The sequence below is a fragment of the Apodemus sylvaticus genome, chromosome 6 (genome assembly GCF_947179515.1).
Source record: "Apodemus sylvaticus chromosome 6, mApoSyl1.1, whole genome shotgun sequence".
Classification (NCBI taxonomy): Eukaryota; Metazoa; Chordata; class Mammalia; order Rodentia; family Muridae; genus Apodemus; species Apodemus sylvaticus.
The window spans coordinates 39,091,629-39,111,188 of record NC_067477.1 but is presented as its reverse complement, the minus strand read 5'-3'; the positions used below and the strand labels follow the sequence as shown (position 1 = coordinate 39,111,188).

Sequence of the window (19,560 nt, the reverse complement as noted above, 5' to 3'; positions counted from 1 at the left end):
GACCTGCATGGACAAAGCTCAGCACTGACTCTGCTGTAAAGAATCAACAGCTTAGGCCAAGGCCTTCATCCTTTTCCAGAGCCCCCTCTGCGGAGAGCATTGGGCTACGTCTTTCAGGTGAGGGATTTTGTCCTTTCAAGGGTATTATAAACAGGGGGCCCCCAATCAGAGTCAGCATCACTCACCAAGTGAGTTCACAGACAGACTTCTAAGTGCCATCTATCCCTGCCCCTTAGCAGAGCCACATCCCAGCAGGAACCCCATGGTTCCCGTCTGAATCTTTGGAGAGCCCATCAGACCATGATCATTTGGGTGAAATACTGGCTAGCCATTAGCTTCAGGACCTACCAGATTTGGGAGCTTCTTTAAAGATTTATTTATTTATTATATATAAGTACACTGTAGCTGTCTTCAGACACTCCAGAAGAGGGCACCAGATCTCATTACAGATGGTTGTGAGCCACCATGTGGTTGCTGGGATTCTAACTCAGGACCTTTGGGAAGAGCAGTTGGTGCTCTTAGCCACTGAGCCATCTCTCCAGCTCCAGGAGCTTCCTTAAATATAAACCACACTGAGGCTTCTGTGAGCTAGCATTGGAGGAGAAATAGCCAGTGGTGTGAGGACAGGGCAAGAAGAAGGGGCCAAAACAAAGCCTTAAAACAAACACCCCATACAAATATCCCGTTGGTTTTCTGGAAGACATCTTACAGTACTATCTGAGGAGGACACAAGCCAAGATGTTCCCTATGCTAACCTCTTAGAGGAAAAACAGAATGGGAACAAGGGCATGTTTTCAGCTGAGGACTCTGTGGTATGGGCCACAAGTGCCCAGGTTCTCTGACAAATTGCTGGAAAGTACGAGGTTGGGATCCTGGCAAGGTGGCTTTGTCCAGTTCCCTGGCCTTGGGTCATACCTCAGTCGTAAACAGCCAGCTTTTACTAAGTGATCATTAACTCCACAACTGTTTCGTGAGCAGCTGCTAAGCTGGCTGTTACACTCAGTAGAAAAGATACTGCGTGGACAAGACACCCTAAGTAAGCCCTCCAAAGACACCTCTAATTACTAAACCTGGGTTTAATCACTATTGCATGACTAACACCATAAAACAAAAACCAATGGGAGTGCCTAGCTAGAGCAGTCAAGGACACTCTCCTGAGAATGCTAACTGGGTGGGAAGAAGAGATGGAACCAGGTGAGGGGACCGACAGGTGTGTGCAGGCTCTGAGAAACAAGGGGCTTTGCAAACTAGAAGGAAGAAAAAGACCAATGACACAAGTGTACGCTTCTTTGCAAAATGAGGGTGCAGGAGGCCGCCAAGGAGACATTGACGCCACACTAAATAGGCACTGATAGCCCTTATTTAAGCATTTGGGCCTATAAAGTCATTGAGGGCTTTCAAGCAGAACAGAGGCCAGATGACTGTTAAGAAGCATTATTAGGCATAGAGGACCTTGAGGCTAAGGATGCAGCTTTGGATGTTGGCAGTTATGTGTGTGAAAAGATGACACAGAACCACAAGGATGGACCCATCAAACATTTGCAGTATGTATAAGACACAAACCTATGAGACCACAAAGCCCACCAAGAGCCTAGGATCCCAACAGCCTTGCTGTCGGATGTGGGATCTAAGATGCTCTTGTCTGGGGAAAGGCGCCTGGGATCACCACCATCTCATCCAGACCTATAATTGCTTCCACACAGATGAAAAGAACGTTTAAAACAAGAATACACAAGTGAAAACATTCATCATCAGGAAGAAGCAGAGGTGGGAGAGAAGGCCCAGAAAGAATTTGCAGTGAGGCTGAGGAGATGCAAAATATTTTGCCAGGATTTGTTAGAGATTTGCCAGAAGAGAGACAAGGAGGACCAGGCCCAGGTGGAAACTTGAGGGGAAAAAAAGTGACAGGAATTGATTAATCTGGATAAATATCCTCAAATATCCGAATGAAGGAATCAGGTAGAGGGCAGTGAAGTCCCCTGGGATGAGAAACACCATAGACGAGCACGTGGCCATCCTGGTGAAGAAGATCCAGTCTGTTCTAAGCAGCGCAGGTGGATCAGGGCGTCAAACATATTATTAAGAGTTCAAAAGACGAGTAGGGATTTGAAATAGAAATATAAGGCCAGGTGTGATGGCACACCTTTTTTTTTTTTAATATTTTTATTTTCTATATTCTTTGTTTACATTCCAAATGATTTCCCCTTTCCCGGATCCCCCCTCCCCATATGTCCAATAAACCTTCTTCTCTCCATCCCTTCTCCAATCAACTCCCTCCTTTTTCTCTGTCCTTATATTCCCCTCCAATGCTAGATCAAACCTTTCCAGGATCAGGACCCTCTCCATACTTCTTCATGGGAGTCATTTGTTATGCAATTTGTGCCTTGGGTATTCAGGGCTTCTGGGCTAATTAATATCCACTTATCAGAGATTGCATTCCATGTGTATTCTTTTGTGATTGGGTTACTTCACTTAGGATGATATTTTCCAGATCAAACCATTTGCCTAAAAATTTTGTGAATTCATTGTTTCTAATTGCTGAGTCGTATTCCATTGTGTAAATATACCACATTTTTTCTGTATCCATTTCTCCTTTGAGGGGCATCTGGGTTCTTTCCAGCTTCTGGCTATTATAAATAAGGCTGCTATGAACAAAATGGAGCATGTGTCTTTATTGCATGCCGGGGAATCCTTTGGGTATATGCCCAGGAGAGGTATAGCAAGGTCCTCTGGAAGTTTCATGTCCAGTTTTCTGAGGAACCTCCAGACTGATTTCCAAAGTGTTTGTACCAGCTTACAACCCCACCAGCAGTGGAGGAGTGTTCCTCTTTCTCCACATCCTCGCCAACACATGCTGTCTCCTGAGTTTTTGACTTTAGCCATTCTGACTGGTGTAAGGTGAAATCTCAGGGTTGTTTTGATCTGCATTTCCCTAATGACTAATGATGTTGAGCACTTCTTAAGGTGCCTCTCGGCCATCCGAATTTCTTCAGGTGAAAATTCTTTGTTTAGATCTGTACCCCATTTTTAATAGGGTTATTTGGTTCCCTGGGGTCTAACTTCTTGAGTTCTTTGTATATATTGGATATTAGCCCTCTATCAGATGTGGGGTTGGTGAATATCCTTTCCCAATTTGAAAAATATGGAACAGTTCACGAATTTGCATGTCATCCTTGCACAGGGGCCATGCAAATCTTCTCTGTATCGTTCCAATTTTAGTATATGTGCTGCCGAAGCGAGCACTGATGGCACACCTTTAATCCCAGCACTCCACAACCAGTGGCAGGCAGATCTCTCTGAGCTCTAGGCCAGCCAAGGCTACCCAGAGACATTGTCTAAAAAAACTTAAGATTGATGTTTGCTAACTAGGTATTAATTAAAAATATGAGAATCCATAAAAGTAGGGAAAGGAGAACAGGAGAAGAAAGTAAAGAGAAGAGAGGGGAAGAGATTATGTTTTAAAAATCTAGGACTAAGCTTTGAGGAATCATCTATTTAAAGAAAGAAGAGATGGGGATGGAAGACACACCTATTAATCTCAGTACCAGGGAGCCTAGAGCAAGAGGGCAGTGTGTTCCAGGACAGCCTGGGCTACACAGTGAGACCCTAGCTTAAAAATAAAATAAAAACATCGATGGCAAAAAGAACCAGTAAAGGAATCAGAAGAAGCAAATTGGGCAAGTATGGGGTGACCGTAGCCAAAAGAGATTTCCAAAATGGGTCAGCGGTGTGACACTGCCGTTTTGTCATTGTTCCATAAAGACCCTGAAAGACGGAGTATTGTCTATGGCCATGCTGTCCTGAATGTGCCCAATCTTGTCTGAATGAGGGAGTGTTGACAGATCAGCACAAATGCTGTCCTGCTAATAATAACATTGCCCATGCGCCATCTTCCCAAGGAAGGAAGGTCAGCACATTCCACGGCCTGGAACTTGGCTGGCAGCTGCACTGGAGCATCTGCCTGGGAGGGGCTGGGTGGACTGTGTGATCCACACGTCCACCACTGCAAATGCTAGTCAGCAGCCTAGTCTGTGGCCAAGTTCTCCCACCGGCAAGCTCAGTCTTTGACACTGAGATGTGATATTGTCATCTACAAGTTCAGACTTGAGAACTGCGCAGTTGAGTTGCAAATCATCATCATCATCATCATCATCATCATCATCATCATATCTTGATAATCTCATAATGTTTTATAACTTTGTGTTAGAGGGCCAGCTCAGAACCCAAGACACTGTTCAAATGAAAGAGGAAAATGAGGGACAAGAATGTTCTTACAACTTCTCTACTAGGGAAAAAATGTAAAAAGTTTAGTAGCTATACAGATGGGCCCACAAACTAAGTTCAGAATTAAGTTATCTGCCTGTGCCACCATGGCAAGTTGGTCGTTCTCCCCAAACTGGAAGAAACACTTGTTATGTAAACCTTCGAGAATCTGACTCTTATCTATCATGGAAAGGACTTAAGAGTGCACCTGAAGGACAAAAGGGAAAGCGTCTTAAGAAAGCAATGCATGTCTCAGAGCCTCAGTGCTGGGCTGGTTTTGTCCAGAATTAATCTCAAAGCCCATGTAAGTAGGAGAGCAGCAGGCACAAGTCTTTCCAGTCCAAGGGTAGAAGAGAAGAGGGGCGCATCGCTGTAAAACACTTTACTGAGACCACTTCCTACCTCTTTCATAAAACTAACCACGTCTTTAATTGTACTTGCTTGGAAATTAAGAATTTTTTCTTAATTTTTTACAATTTATTTTATTTTTGTATGAGTGTCTTAGTCAGGGTTTCTATTCCTGCACAAACATCATGACCAAGTAGCAAGTTGGGGAGGAAAGGGTTTATTCAGCTTACATTTCCACATTGCTGTTCATCACCAAAGGAAGTCAGGACTGGAACTCAAGCAGGTCAGGAAGCAGGAACTGATGCAGAGGCCATAGAGGGATGTTCCTTACTGGTTTGCTTCCCCTGGCCTGCTCAGCCTGCTCTCTTATAGAACCCAAGACTACCAGCCCAGGGATGGCACCACCCACAAGGGGCCCTCCCCTCTTGATCAATAATTGAGAAAATGTCCCACAGCTGGATCTCATGGAGGCACTTCCCCAACTGAAGCTCCTTTCTCTATGATAACTCCAGCCTGTGTCAAGTTGACACACAAAACCAGCCAGAACATGAGTGTTTCGCTGCATATATGTATATGCACCATGTGTGTACAATACCCTTGGAGGCCAGAAAAGGGTATCAGAACCCCAACCTGGAGTTACAGATGGTTGTGAGTCACTCAGTGGGTGCTGGGAATGGAACCCCGGTTCTCTGCAAGAGCAGTAAGTTCTCTTAACCACTATGCCATCTCTCTAGTCCTCCATGTTTCTTAAAGCAAAGAATATCTATACTGCTATTTAGCTCAAAGTATTGAAACTTAGTTTACTCAGGTTCCCTTGGGGCGGTCAATGAGACATTTCTAAGATTCCAATTATCAAAGATTTAGAAAGTGTTGGTCAGGTCTTTAGCTCAGTGGTAGACTATATGCCTAGTGAATTCAAAAGCCTGGGTTGTGTACAACACAGAAAAAGAGAGGAGAGAGAGAAGAATGGAGGGAAGGGGAGAGGGAGGAAGGAGGAAGGAAGGAAAAGGGAGAAGGAGAGATGGATGGAAGGAAGAAGGTAAGAAGAAACTACCGTAAGTGTGATTCCTTCCAACAAAATCATTAAAACTCAGGTCCGTGCTCAAAGTTCAGATCCAATAATGAACTTGGTGTGAAGATGCATTCTCCATTCTTACCAATCTGCTCCCAAGCTGATTCCAACCCTCCCTAGAAACTCAAACAGGACACGTCACCCACAACCACCCATTCTGGAAGCCTGAGCCCTGAGCAGGGCTTTCAGATATAACAGGGTTTGCTTCCTGGGGCGATCTCAGCAATTGGGTGGGGGAAGGAAGACAATGCAGAAGAGGAACCTTCTCAGACACGAGAAGACAGACCGAGGAGATGAGACTCAGAGTGTTCATGACAGCACAGCTCAATAAGAAAGCAAAGATGGGTGTGTGAAAGCAGTGACCACGGGCCTTGCCACTCAAAGGACACATCTCCTGACTGCACACAGCATTGTGCCCGGGGACTGAGCATACTCAGTGCAGGGCAGAGGGCTCGGATGGAGTCGAGTCAGGAGGCACAGATGGAAAACTCCAGACGGAAAACTCCAGGCAAAAACCAGAGATGGTTTCATAACCCCTCCTGCTCATACTCCACTATCCCCACACCTGAACGCTTCCAACCTTTCAGGGGAAATGATGCTAAATACACCTCGCTGATTGAGCTCACGTTCTGATTGTGGCTTAGAAGCTAACGCACATCTCTAACTTGTCAGTTTCATGCGGCACATTTTCCCACGCAGTGAAATACAGTTCACTTCCAACTGAGCCTGGGCAGAAATAAATATGCAAACTACTAAGATGCTTTTCTTGCATTATGTTCTCTATTAGAAGGCTTTTAAACTTCATCAGTGCCAATATTTAATTTGGACTTGGGTAAGTGACAGCACCAATTAAATTAAAGGTTGTGAGGTGGACTTATCCTGTGAGGTATGTGCTTAAAACATAAATAAAGAGGATATGAGGAAGGGCAAAGCTAGCAGGCTTTATTATTTATTCATTGTGAAGTTATAAACATATAATTATGTTTTATTACCTTATTTGACAGTGCTGAGCTATTTAAAAATAATTTCTCAATAAAGAAGAACCTGGATATCTAAGGTTCTCTTAAAAGTATATGTAAAACTCAAACTGTGTTCCTTGGCATGTTGTTTAGTTTATAGAAACAATACAAAATGCATAGCATCACTTCACCTAAAACAGTACCAGGAGCAAGTCTGTGTGTACTCATGAGAAAATAATGCGGAGGTTGGGAAGACAGCCTGGCAGGTAACGTGCTTGCTGAGCAAGAATGAAGACCTCTGTTCAATCCCCTGCACCTCTCTAGGATAAATCCAAATCCAGCCATGGTGTGCATGCCTGTATCCCAGATACAAATGCAGTCTCGGTGTGCATGCCCCTCCCAGGGCCAGGGAGATGCTCACAGAATGACCTCTGGAGCCCGCAGTCGAGCCAAATTGGTAGAAATGGTGGAAGAAGACATTCAGTGCCAGCCCATGGTCTCTACATGTTGTGCACACGCACCCCCCCCCCCACACACACACACAAAAACACACACGGTAATTTGGCTCAAATTTTAAACATTTCTCCATGTTCATATGCACAAAATAATATTTACATGTCGAAAATACAAAGTTTTAATGAAAGAATTTATGTAAAGAATAATCAAATCTGAATCAAAACGCTAAGTCACTTGAGGAAAATGAAAAGTAAATTACCTTGGGAACAGAACTTGACCAGTCAGATCTATTCTTTTTCTCTCCTCCTGCCTGAATCCCTCCCATTCCCCCCTCCCCCGCTTTGTTTCTACACCCAGCCTACCAGAGGGACAGAGGGAAGGAGGCTCTGAGTCTTCACTTTCAGTCTGCAAAGTGTGCACCATTTCTGCACAATCAAGCCTCCAGGCTGTTGCAGAGCTGGGGCATGAAGAGAAAGTGTTCGCTGAACTAGTGCTCGGGGCTGCCTTTAATCCTGGCACCACACGTGAGCGCATGGTGCCAGGAGAAGGGGGGGGGGGGTCACTTTCCTTCAGGATTTGGCCACTGATACACGTTGAACATACATGTGTAGATAGCACATGCAGAGTTATTTAAAAGAAAAAAGATGAAAACGTGAAAGGGAGATACGTGTTGGGGGCCAGCGGACTGGGAGAGGAGAGCTGGGAACAGATATTGTATGAGCTTGTCAGAGAATAAATATAAACTTTTTTTTTTAAAGCCCAACCTCTTTAGATACATATTGCGACAGGTGTGCTCACAGACACTTTCTTCTCGTAGAACCTTTCTCAGGCCCCTCCTCTGTTAATCTTTTGTAGTGGTCCACAGGCTCACCTCTGTATGCCCCAGATGTTACCACTGCCCGAGACTCCTGCAAATTGATGACTGCAGAGAAACGGCGGCTCTAGGGGCACCTGAAAGGCCGGCTCCCTTTTCTCTCACCATTTTTCATGTACTTCAAAGAAGACAAAGAGGAGAAAGAGAGTGGAAAGGACAAAGACCAAACAAACAAAAATCCATTAAAAATGAATGACGGACTGAGCTGTGGCTGCCTTCGACTCGGGCAAAACACCTCACGGGCAGCAACTTCAGCTCCTCTTAGAGGTCAGCTAATCCTTGCCCTCAAGCCGGCAAGCTGTACAACGCGCCCAGGCATCACATGATGCGGAAGCCAGAGGGTTTCTTGTACCAATTGTTACTATAAATATCACACCTAGCACGTTCACGCCGCAAGAGCATTGGGGGCGATTCTGAGGGACTTAGCAGCTCATGAGGCCACTCACAAATGGCCTAAGAAACTAGCTATTTGCAGAGTCACATAATATTCAAGATGGAGGCTCCTAGAAATGGATATTTCCTCTCCAAAAACCCAAGGGCACTGTGGTCGGTCTTCTTACAGTGAAATGATGGGACCTAAACCTGGACCTGGAGTTATGGGACCTACTCGATTTGTCTAATTTGGGCCCAAGGCAGAACACTTATAAAATGCCCAGTCTTGGTAAGGACCCTACTGCTCCTAATTATATAACAGCTAAGAGTCAAAGACAACCTGTTCTGATCTATTCTTTTGATGGATTTTGTTGGATAAATACATGTGATAGCACTCTTCTAGGTACTGGGACATACTAGTGAGATAAAACAAGATCCCGCCTCATAAAAAAAAAAAAACTGTTGCAATTTCAGATGTGTGGCAGAAGTCACATCTTCTAGACAAGCCACCTTGCCTCTGTGGGCATTATATTACTGATATATTAAGGATTACACTATGTGGGTCATGAATCTGTAACTCACTCTATGCTACCCATACATGATAAATTTAGAGATAACTATTGATCCCAAATTACCAATCTGTTTAGAGAAAGAAAAAGAAGAAGTCTTCTAGAGTTTGTTGAATAAAACACAAAGTGAAAAGAAGACATTAAAACGGCCAAAAAGTACTACCAGAATCTATGTTGACAAATCCGGTCTTAGCCCAACACCAAATACAGCCACGCTAAAAAAGCAACAGAAATTAAAAAGCACTCGAAATCTAAATCATTTCCTATCAGTTATTCCACTCATCCCATGAGGTAAAGTCGGCCTGCATGTCTGAGCTCTCTAGGATCTGCAGGCAGACAAAAGTCTTTGGTAAAGCTTCCTCTGTGGGGGGTTGAGACCTGGATTGAGGTAGCCTTTGACAGGAGGACACTGCCAGCTAGGGAGTGAGAGATGGGAGACTTAGCTGATTCTTCTTTTAAATTCTTCCCCAGAATGCTAAGCTCTGCCTACCATCTGCCAGAGTGATGTGTGCCCCTCACCCACAGTGTGTGGAGACCACCCTGAACCGTCATTCATTCAGAGCTTGCCATCAATCTCAGATGCAAATCTTTGATACTGGCTGCGCACTTTAGGCCTCTCTCGATATTGGGAGCAGTATCTAGTCATGGGCCCTGGCTAAAGGCTCTGGAATTTTCTAGGAATTTTGTGAACTCAAAGAAGAAATTAATTACTATGCTTCCTGCTGTCCTGAGTAGACCCAGGAGGGGTGATATCTGTAATTAAGGGATCACTGCTGGAGAAGAGTATTTAGTCAACTCTTGATTGCCTGTGATCCTCTAATCAGGACTGGCCATGGAAGAACAGATGAATTCACGAGTGGTTTAAGTTCCTGAACTATCTGAGGACTGAGTAGCACAGCCATTTTTTTCTATCCAAGATATTGCATAGAGTTGTGCCAGGTCAAAGGGGAAACAGATACTCTTTTGCTTTCTATCTTGTGGTAGGAAAGATGGAAAGACAATCACAGAAGGGCCTGGGAAGAGAAGATGGCATTAGCTTCAGTACTTTGTTTTACGTTGTTAAGTAATCTTGGTCTAATTTTAGGGTTCAGACTTTGTAATCTATTTCATTGTAATTTGTCTCAGAGGGGGGAAAAATAGCCAGTCTCATTTGACCAAATCTAATGAATGTCTTCTCTGGGACAAGAACTGTACTTGGGGCTCAAGTTTTTAAAATTAATGAGACATGAATGTACAGAGCCAAATTGGGGTACATGCCACCTGGTAGGAACTCAATGTTGATCAAGGTGAACTTCCTCTCCCAGCCTTTGATAAGCCGGAATTCCTGTGCTAGCCAGGATCCTGTTCCACCCTAGGTGGACCGCTCAGAGTGAAGGTGAAGTTCATTGTTCCTTCAGGTCTACGAATTCCTGAATTAAGCAGGTGACCTGCACAGTTGCCCGAGTGGTGGAGCCAACGCCCACCAACGAACAGCCAGACCAGTTCTCCGGAACACACCCTAGAGTTTTGGGGGAGGGACTCTCCCCAAACCTTTAAATTGTCAGAGCCCAATTAAACTTTGGGCCTCTATCAGCAATTGCATTGTCCTGGCCTTAAGTTTTCCCCCTCCCCCTACCTTCCCATCTATCTCCAGCTTCTCTTCCAGGGACCCAGTTCACTGTGGCTACAGGCAATTACACATGAATCCTATTTTGGACAGCTCAGCAGCCTAGCAGGTGTGGAAGGTAACCTCAACTATTCAGGCAGTCTGTCACACCCCTCAGTGTCCACAGACTTGTGTCATTCTCTCTCCCTCAGTGCGGGCTGGACCTGACGCACGTCGAACAAGTGGACTATGACATTGGCGGTCATGATCACTTCTAACATTAAGTTATAAACAACAAACTATCACTGTCTCCTGTGCTTTCTCACTCTACACAAGATCACGTCAGTGTAGAGGTCCCCTGTGGTGAGGTCCATATGGCAATGGGGGAAGACATCTGGGTTCAGTATGACAACATCTGGAGAGGATTTGAATCCTGGACTAAGAACAGATCCTCTCCCAACTGAGCAACAGATAACTATTTTAGGGAAGACTGACACTTTTTTTTTTTAAATTACTGTAGTTCAACAAGGTTAAGTGCTACAATAAAGAAATCAAATTGCTGAGGTGGGGCATCAGTAGATCATGTTGTGGAGTCTGGGGAAAGCCAGTTAGAGTGGGCAACACTTGAGCCGGGCCTTGAAGAACAAGTAGGAGTTACCTAAGTAAAATAAAAAGGGAGGGGGGAACTATACTAGGGAAATGAAACAGCAAGAAATGTTAGGAACAAGGTCCAAGCAGCCAACACTGAGTAGCCCAGGAAAGAAATGGGGAAAGGCAATTCAAAGATAGACGGAAAGGATGAGGGGCAGGTTCTACTGCGGGTGTGAGCATCCTAGAGCGACTCTGTGAGCACTGGGCTGATTTGCCTGTAGCCGTGCACCTGTAAGGTGACTCTGGCAGGAAGGCAGAGAGCAGAGGCAGCGAAGGTGATGGTGGAAGGTAGCTGCTTGCGGTATCCCGCCAGTGGCTGCTGACTTACACTATGTTCTGGGCACAACAGAAGACAAAAAATTCTGATCCTTTTCTGAGACACCATTCTAGCAGGGCCCTAAGTGGAAGAAAGGCTTATCAATACTGGGAGTAAACGTAAAGTTGGAGAATTTTGAAAGCTAGATTTGGTTAGCAGAATATGATGCTTGCCTGGACAGGAGTCGGAAAAAATGGAAAAAAATGGAGAAGTCAAAAATGTCACCAATGTCATGATGGGCCATAGCATAGACCATGCTATGGATGTAAATTTATGAAATTTGGGTGTCAGAGGCAACCTTGGAACATGGAGAGATAGTTAGGGGATGACCACAGGGCAAAGAACCTTGAGAAAACTAATCGGAATGTGAGGTGGGAAATGAGTGGACGTTAAAGTGCGGAGAACAGAGCCCACTGAGAAAAACTGAGCTAGTGTGGTAAGAAAAGAGAACCTAATGAAAGACACAGAGCCAGCATACATCTTTAATCCCATCGTGCAGGAGGCAGAGGCAACTAGATCTCTGTGGGTTTGAGGCCAAACATGGTCTCCAGAGTGAGTTCCAGCATAGCCATGGATACAAAAAAAAAAAAAAAAAAAAAAAAAAACCCTATCTTGGAAGAAAGGAAGGAAGGAAGGAAAGAGGGGGAGGGAAGAGAAAAGAAGAAGGATGGGGGAAGGGGGGTGATTGGCATCTAAGGCAGGGAGGAGAAAGTACCACAGTTCAGTGGGCAAGGAGGTAAGACAAGACCGGTAGAGGACCGGAAGAGGGCATGTAGCTTAGGATAAGCAGCACCAAGCAGTGCCATGCTCTGGGAAGAACTGGCATGCACATGCTCTCCCAGCATATTCTATCATGGGCTTGGTCCACCATGTCTAAGCTTGGAAGTATCATGTGAAATAATCCTTAGAAATATCTTCAAACTCCATCTATGAACAAGGTGACTTTGGGATGTAGGTCTCATAGCCAAGGCTAGGGTCTCCTGTCAGGCTCAGTCTCTGCTCTTCCCAGAGGATGAGTCAAGCCCTAGTGGCTACCTTCTTTTTCCTTTGATCTTGGATGGAGGTTCTTCCGGTGTTAGATGCTGAGCTTCGCTAACAAAGCCAAAGCCAGAGTTTTAGTAACAGCTTCTCCTGCAGCTCCAGAATCTCCCTAGTGAAAGTCACACAAGTTCTCTGGGATGATCAAAGACAAGAAGTGAGGATGAATGAGGGTCAAGCAGCAGGGTGGGTGGCCACAGGGAGCTTTAAAAAATACCCATAAGTCTTTGCTCTCCCTCCACTCATTGTCAAGAGGTGACAGTGGGCACTCTCCTTAAGTGTGACGGGACTTAAAGGCTAGCTTTTTAACCGTTATAGAAATGAAGAAGTCATATACAATGTTAGAGACTAAGTATTCTCTCTGTCTCTGTCTCTGTCTCTGTCTCTGTCTCTGTCTCTGTCTCTGCCCTTCCAAACACACACAGACACACAGACACAGACATAGACATAGACACACACACACACACACACCACCTCTAGAGGAAGCCAGCTACTGTACTTCCTGAGGAAACCTTCTGCCCCACAGCCAACAAAGATCCAGCAGCCCACGAGGAACGATGGCCAGCCAACACACCTGAGTCAGCTCAGAAGCGGCTCCTTCAGCCCTAGCACAGACCACCCATGCAACTAAGCCATCCCAACACTCCTGCCTTTTGAACTGAGATGAGGTTCGAAGCCAATAGATCGGGGTCATACTTTGTTTTGCATCAACAGTTAACTAATACTGTGCAAACTAATACAACAAAAGGTCTGGCTGGAAGATGAGAAAATGGGGCATCTAGAGGCTGGAGAGACAGCTCAGGGGCTAAGAGTATGGGCTGCTTGAAGAGAGCACAAGTTCAGGTCCCAGCACCCATGCTGGGAAGCTCATAACTGCCTGTAAGTCCACTCCAGAAGAGTCTTCAACATTGACCCTCATGGATGGACACTTGCACTCACATGCATGTGCACACATACACATTCACAGAGATGTATGCACATATTTAATGATAAATAAATCTTAAGAAGAAAAGAAAAGACAACCAACATTTGACACTTTACACAACTTCCATATCAGCAGTGTGCCCATCTCCCCAGCCACAGTGAAGCTTCACACTGGTCTTGGCAGTGAAGGGAAGAAGCAAGGGGGGGGGTATATTGTCTTTTCCCCCACTACAGGGGGGGAGGGGGGCCTTTTCTTTTTAAATAGATCATCTTATAGGAGTCAATAATGGTGGACTGGAGAGATGGCTCAGTGGTAAAGAACATTTATGTTCTTGGTAAAGAACCTGGGCCCAGCCAGTATCCTATATGGCAGCTCACAATCACCTGACACTCCAGTTCAGGAGATCTAATGCCCTTTTCTGACCTCTGTGGGCACCAGCCATGTACATGGTGCACATACATGTACATACATGCAGGCAAAACACTCATACACATAAAATAAGATCTTTTTAAAAATAAAAATATAAGAGAGCCAAGAGTGAGAACCCAGCTGATTTAAATGACCATACAAAAATGAAAGACTTGAAGGTTTTTTTCTCTCCAACAACCTGACTGTATCTATCTGCCTTTGCTTTCCTGGGCTGAGATGTGACTCCAAAGAAGCCCGCTCTACCACCGTCATTGGCCTCTGGTGTCATGCTTGATTAAGTCTCACCCTCACTCTTCCTACGCTCCTTCCAACTCTCTAAGACTGTCTCTCACCTCCAACAAGTTTCCTATTCAGTTTCCTGAAACAAGTCCTCCATGTGGGGGAGCCAAGGGCTTCGTGGAAGTCTGGTCAAACTGATATGTACATAAGAAGTATCCACTGCCAGCATTTCCAACTCCTATGAGTGGGTGGGTGGTTCTTTTCTTTTGTTTAAAAACAAGGTCTTGCTGTGTAGACCAGGCTTGCATTGAATTCACAGAGCTCCACCTACTCTACCTCCAGTGTGTTGGGATTAAAACTACTGTACCTGGTTTGGGTAAGTACCTTAGTGACCTTTACTCCTAACATTCCCAATAATATTCACTGGGTTCACTTCATTTCCTGTAATCATCCTGGAAAGGAGACAAGATAGATAGCCCCGATTTACAAAAGAAATCAAAGCTCAGAGTGCCTAAGGCAGCAAGACAACAATGGACCAGAAATCATCTAAGTCTTCACACTCTAGACTCTGCCCAAACACAGCTGCACATTTATGAATGGAGATTCCAAACAGAGTGACTCCACATTTTCAGCTCCTTAATTGACACTAATAAGTATAGTGACACTCTCCCCCCTTTCCATTAATTAATTTATTTATTCACTTTACATCCCAATCACAGCCCCCCTCCTCCTAGTCCCTGCCTCACAGAGTCCCAACCCCAAGCCCCTCACCCTTCTCCTTTGAGAAGAGAGGCATCCCCCTGGGTACCAATCTACACAGGTACACAAAGTCATTGCAGGACTAGGCACATCCTCTCCCACTAGGGCCAGACAAAGCAACCCAGTTAAGTGAACACTATTGGGAGCCCGGAGTAACGGTCCTCTAAGAGGCTCTACACAACAGCTGACAGAAACAGATGCAGAGACTCACAGCCAAGCATTAGACAGAACTTGAGGAAGGGAAGCGTTGGGAGAAGAATTAAGGGACTCAGAGGGAGTAGGGACTCCACAAGAAGGCCAGCAGAGTCAACTGACCTGGACCCTTGGGGACTCCCAGAGACTGAATCAAAAGAATATGCATGGGCTGGACCTAGTCCCCGCCCCCCGCCTCTTTTTTTAATTTATTTTATTTTATTCATTCATTCATTCATTTATTTATTTTGCATAAGAAGTTTGGAAAATGTATCTGACTCAATTCTTCTATTTGTAACTGTACAGGAACATACTATTCACAAAGGCTCCTTTGGGCCATAATGCTCTATGTCTCTGATGACGTCCCCAGGAAGCAGGGTTTCAAGTCCTCACCACCTGCAGTAACTAATCTTGGAAAACCCTTGGGGACAGTTGGCCAGGAGTGAGCCCGTTCAGCCCACACAGAGGCCCTTGGGGGTGCAGGAAATAGGTCAGCAGCCTGGGATGGCATTACTGGGCTTCAGCTCCTGAGGACTGGGGTGCCCTGCCCTCAGTGACCACAGCCCCCTCCAACAGCCGTGACACTGGGAGAGATCATCCCTTCCCTATATCTTGCAGTCCCACCAAATCTTGCTGGGCTATTTATTTCCAGGTAGAGCCGGTTGTCCAGGCCCTCCCTAAAATCCCCCTCAAGTGACTGCCCATCACGAGTTCAGCTGTGAAGCCACTGAGAGGAGCACAAAAGGATGGCTGGCATCCCAGGCTGATTTCACGTCAGACACCTCCACTGCACTGTCAGCTGAGAGAGGACAAGAATGCTCCCCACTCACCCCAGGAAAGAACAAAAGAGCAGACAGGAAAGAGACCCTGCCCCACCCCATCTCCCAGGCATCAGACTATACCTCAATCAAGGCACCTACACCCTCACCCTCCACCACCCAAGGCCCTGACAAGGGTCCAAAGCCTCCGTGTCTCCTTTTAAGCCCTTCTCCCCCTTCTATTTCTCCTCCCAATTCTCCAGATCATAAATTCACTTTTCCAATTGCAATGACAGGAGAATGGAAGAGGTGACAACCAGTGTCCCCTGGAATCTCTCACTACGGCTTCTTAAGACCCTGAGGTCCCCAATGTCCTTCAATATCCTCCACATGAAACACACACACACACACACACACACACACACCAAAGTAACATTGCTTAAAGGAAAAACAAAACATGCTTGGGACTATATCAGTGCTGGCACCAAACCCAGTGCCATCTGGCCTTACATTACCCCAGTGCTCCCACCCAGCCCCCAGTCTACCACAGCACCAGCCCTGGCTCACTCTCCATCTTGGGCCACTCAATCCAAACTGACAGATCACTTTCTACCAATCAAATTTCACCTGCAATAAATGCGAATTTTCCTGACAGCCTAACAAATATTTATCCAACAAATTCGTGAATGAGAATTGATCTTGATGTTTACCTTGAGAGCCGAAGGAGCTGACTCTTACGTGGCTTTATCTTTCCCCCTCTGGAGAAATTAGAGAGTTAGGATAGCACAGGAGAGAGCAAATCAATGGCTATTTCCAGTTACCAGCATCTGTCTTCAGATTTAATAGAAATGATGCTCTCAGACCCACTGTCTGCTCAGGCAGCTCAGTGCGAAAACACCCATCGATGTTACAGTAACACACGAGGAATGCCTCTCCTAGTCCTCTGGAAATGTAGACAAGAACCTCACAACTTTAGCAAAGATACACAAAGCCCCTCTGGATGAGAAGTGATCAATTCCATCTCATAATCAGAGATGAAAGCAGCAACCCCCTGTGAAATGGTTCTGGTCCACCCATAGGATAGCTGTGAGACGATTCAGAAGAAACCATCAGACTTGCCTTCAGGGAGAGCTAAATGCATGGTGCATGTGTTAACGTTCTAGCTGATATTCATCCCAGACATGACTAATCAATTCAGCGTGTTCTTCCAATCCACATGGATAAGGCCTTAGGATCTGCCTCAAAACACATTTCAAAAGCATCTGTCCCCATGTGAATTTACACACAAGGAAAAAAAAAAAACCCTACTGCTACCTCTCAGCTAGAGGTTATTGGGCTTAATAGGTTAAAAGCCTGGTATGAGAACTCAGAAGCCAAACCTTAAGTAGGTCACAGGTCAAATACATAACTCCTGCTTTCCTGTCTGTGAGTCAGTGGCCCTAACCAAAGAGGTAGGACCACAAAGCAAATAGCTTTGTTTTATGGTTGGTCTCACTGACAATATTCCAACAGTCATATCATTCTGTGTCCACAGAAAATCTGCAACATCTTTCAAATGGGAGATTTGAAATGTTGGCTAGTTTTCACTAGACCATCAATTCAAGAGGTCCATACCAATCCCCTTTAAGTAGGCCCTATGTCTCTCATTACCTAAAATAAACTCTAAAAGCCTTTTGCTGATGAGCTACCACAGCCCTTTACAGATCTGTGCCTTTCCCGCCACTGACCCCAGCTGCCACCATGCACTAGCCAACAGTCCCACAGAAAAATATTCCTTGACTGTTTCCCTCAAAAGCCCCCACAAAGGCTGCGCCTTCTGCATGATCCCTTCTGTACACAAAAACTCTTATCTTCTCCTAAGCCTCATTCACAGCCAAAGTTATCAACCAATTGTCTACACTCTGGCTACACAAAGTATTGTCCACATGACATTAGCTTGGGTATCACTTAGGAACATATTCAAAATGCCCACCAGAGCTACTGGGCAGATCAGGCTGGCAGTGCGACAGGCTACGAGAGCTCCAAATGCAGGCTGCATACTGAAATGGGAAGTCCATACTCACTCCTTTCTGGGGTACCCACGCAGTCTTCATTCCTTCTAGCCTGACCCCTCACTAGCTATAGGAAGTTTTGCATCGAATGAGTGAATCTATCAATATGACATGAATAAACAAAATGTCACTTCCACTGTCTTTGAGGTCCAGGGATTTCCATTCAACCTTCAAGCCCAGAATCAGTGACCCATTTCCAGAAGCCTTCTCTGCTATCCAGTGTAGACAAGGAAACCGCAGTGCAGGGAGGGTGGAGATGATGCTAATGGAGAAGCCTGCCTGTAAACCTCATGAAAGCTCTCAGAGGCTGTGTGGCTATAGAAGCCCCTGTCCGTAGTCAAAGGCAGGAACTCTAACCTGGAACCAGTCAGAGCACACTGGCATTGCTTTGAAGATGAGGCCCCATGGGAGCTGATGGCAAATCAGATCTCCTGTTTGGGTTCTGAACCTGGAGGCTCACACCTTACCCGCCCTGCATCTCTCCATCTGCTCAAGAGCCCTCTCTGATCTCTGTGTTTACACACATATCACCAATACCTCTCTCTCCCTCTCTTTGTCTCAAGATGTTTGTTTGTTTGTTTGTAGAACAAGGGCCTCAGAGTGGAAACTACAGACACTAGTCTTCCCATTTCCACAATGCATAGAAAGGTTTCCTGGCACCCCGGTGCTTCCTGGATGCTAGAGTGCATGACAGTCACTAGCAGGGAAGGCTTTAAACCTTGGCCCTGTGCTTTAAGTCTACCAGCTCCAGAATGGGCAGAATCCACTCATCAGTTAGTGTCCTGGAGAAACTCCTGTAGATGGCCTTCCAGCCCCACTTAGAGCCCTTCGTCAGATCAATGTCTATGCTACGATGGTTACCATGCTGATCCTGAGCCCCCCCCTTGGACCAAGAGAGGGTTCCAAGCCTTTCCTGCCAGTGTGCTCCTTTTACTGTGAGGAGGTAGGCAACAGGTGCATGTTACCATTTGGTTAAACTGGACAATAGTCAAAAATCAAAACCGAGAAGATTTACGACTCTTCTGCTCTCTTTTGGTACCACCAAACTCTGATTCCATTCCTAGAAAGTCTAGGTTTTTCTCTATCTCACAACCCCATCTCACGATACTCCCAAGTGTTTCAGGCAGGACTGTGGTTGATCAAAGGAGATCAGCACACACTGGCCTCAGTCCAGTCACAGGCGAGAGACCTGGGTCTTGCACACAAACAAAAGACCTGGGTTCCCTTGCAGCAGCTTCAGACACGCAAGATTTATCCACACCCCATCCCCAAGATAAGCCCTTTAGATGACAAAACACTCAGAATCATGAGAAACAAACTCAAATACCTAATCTAGTACTTGTGGAACCAAAGTAACTGGGGTAGAAAGGGTGGCCAATGGGTTGAATATGTAGTTTCCTCTGTGTCCTTGCAACCTAGTTAAACAATCACTGAATTTAAACCGAGCTGGAATAAGCATTGCTTCTTGACATTTTCGATTCTACCATTCACTCAACTATTTTAGGAAGACTATGCCTGAGCCAAAATCAAAAGGGACAGAGTAGGGACTCACTCTTTAAGAGCTCATGGCTGCTTTTCCAGAGGACTGGAGATTGATTCCAAGCACCCACACGGTGACTCATAAACATCAGTAACTCCAGCTCCAGTGAATCTGACACCCTCTTCTGGCCTCTGCCAACACAAGGCACACGGTGACTCATAAACATCAGTAACTCCAGCTCCAG

General features: G+C 45.5%; 1 protein-coding gene and 1 non-coding gene across 5 annotated transcripts in view; both read right to left on the bottom strand.

Moving 5' to 3' along the window:
- Positions 1–19,560, bottom strand: part of Dpf3 (double PHD fingers 3) — a 275,541-nt gene that overhangs the window by 12,832 nt on the left and 243,149 nt on the right. The window lies entirely within an intron of this gene.
- On the bottom strand, positions 3,137–3,243 carry LOC127688295 (U6 spliceosomal RNA). The gene has a single exon (XR_007978679.1). It is a non-coding gene; the product is annotated as a U6 spliceosomal RNA (small nuclear RNA).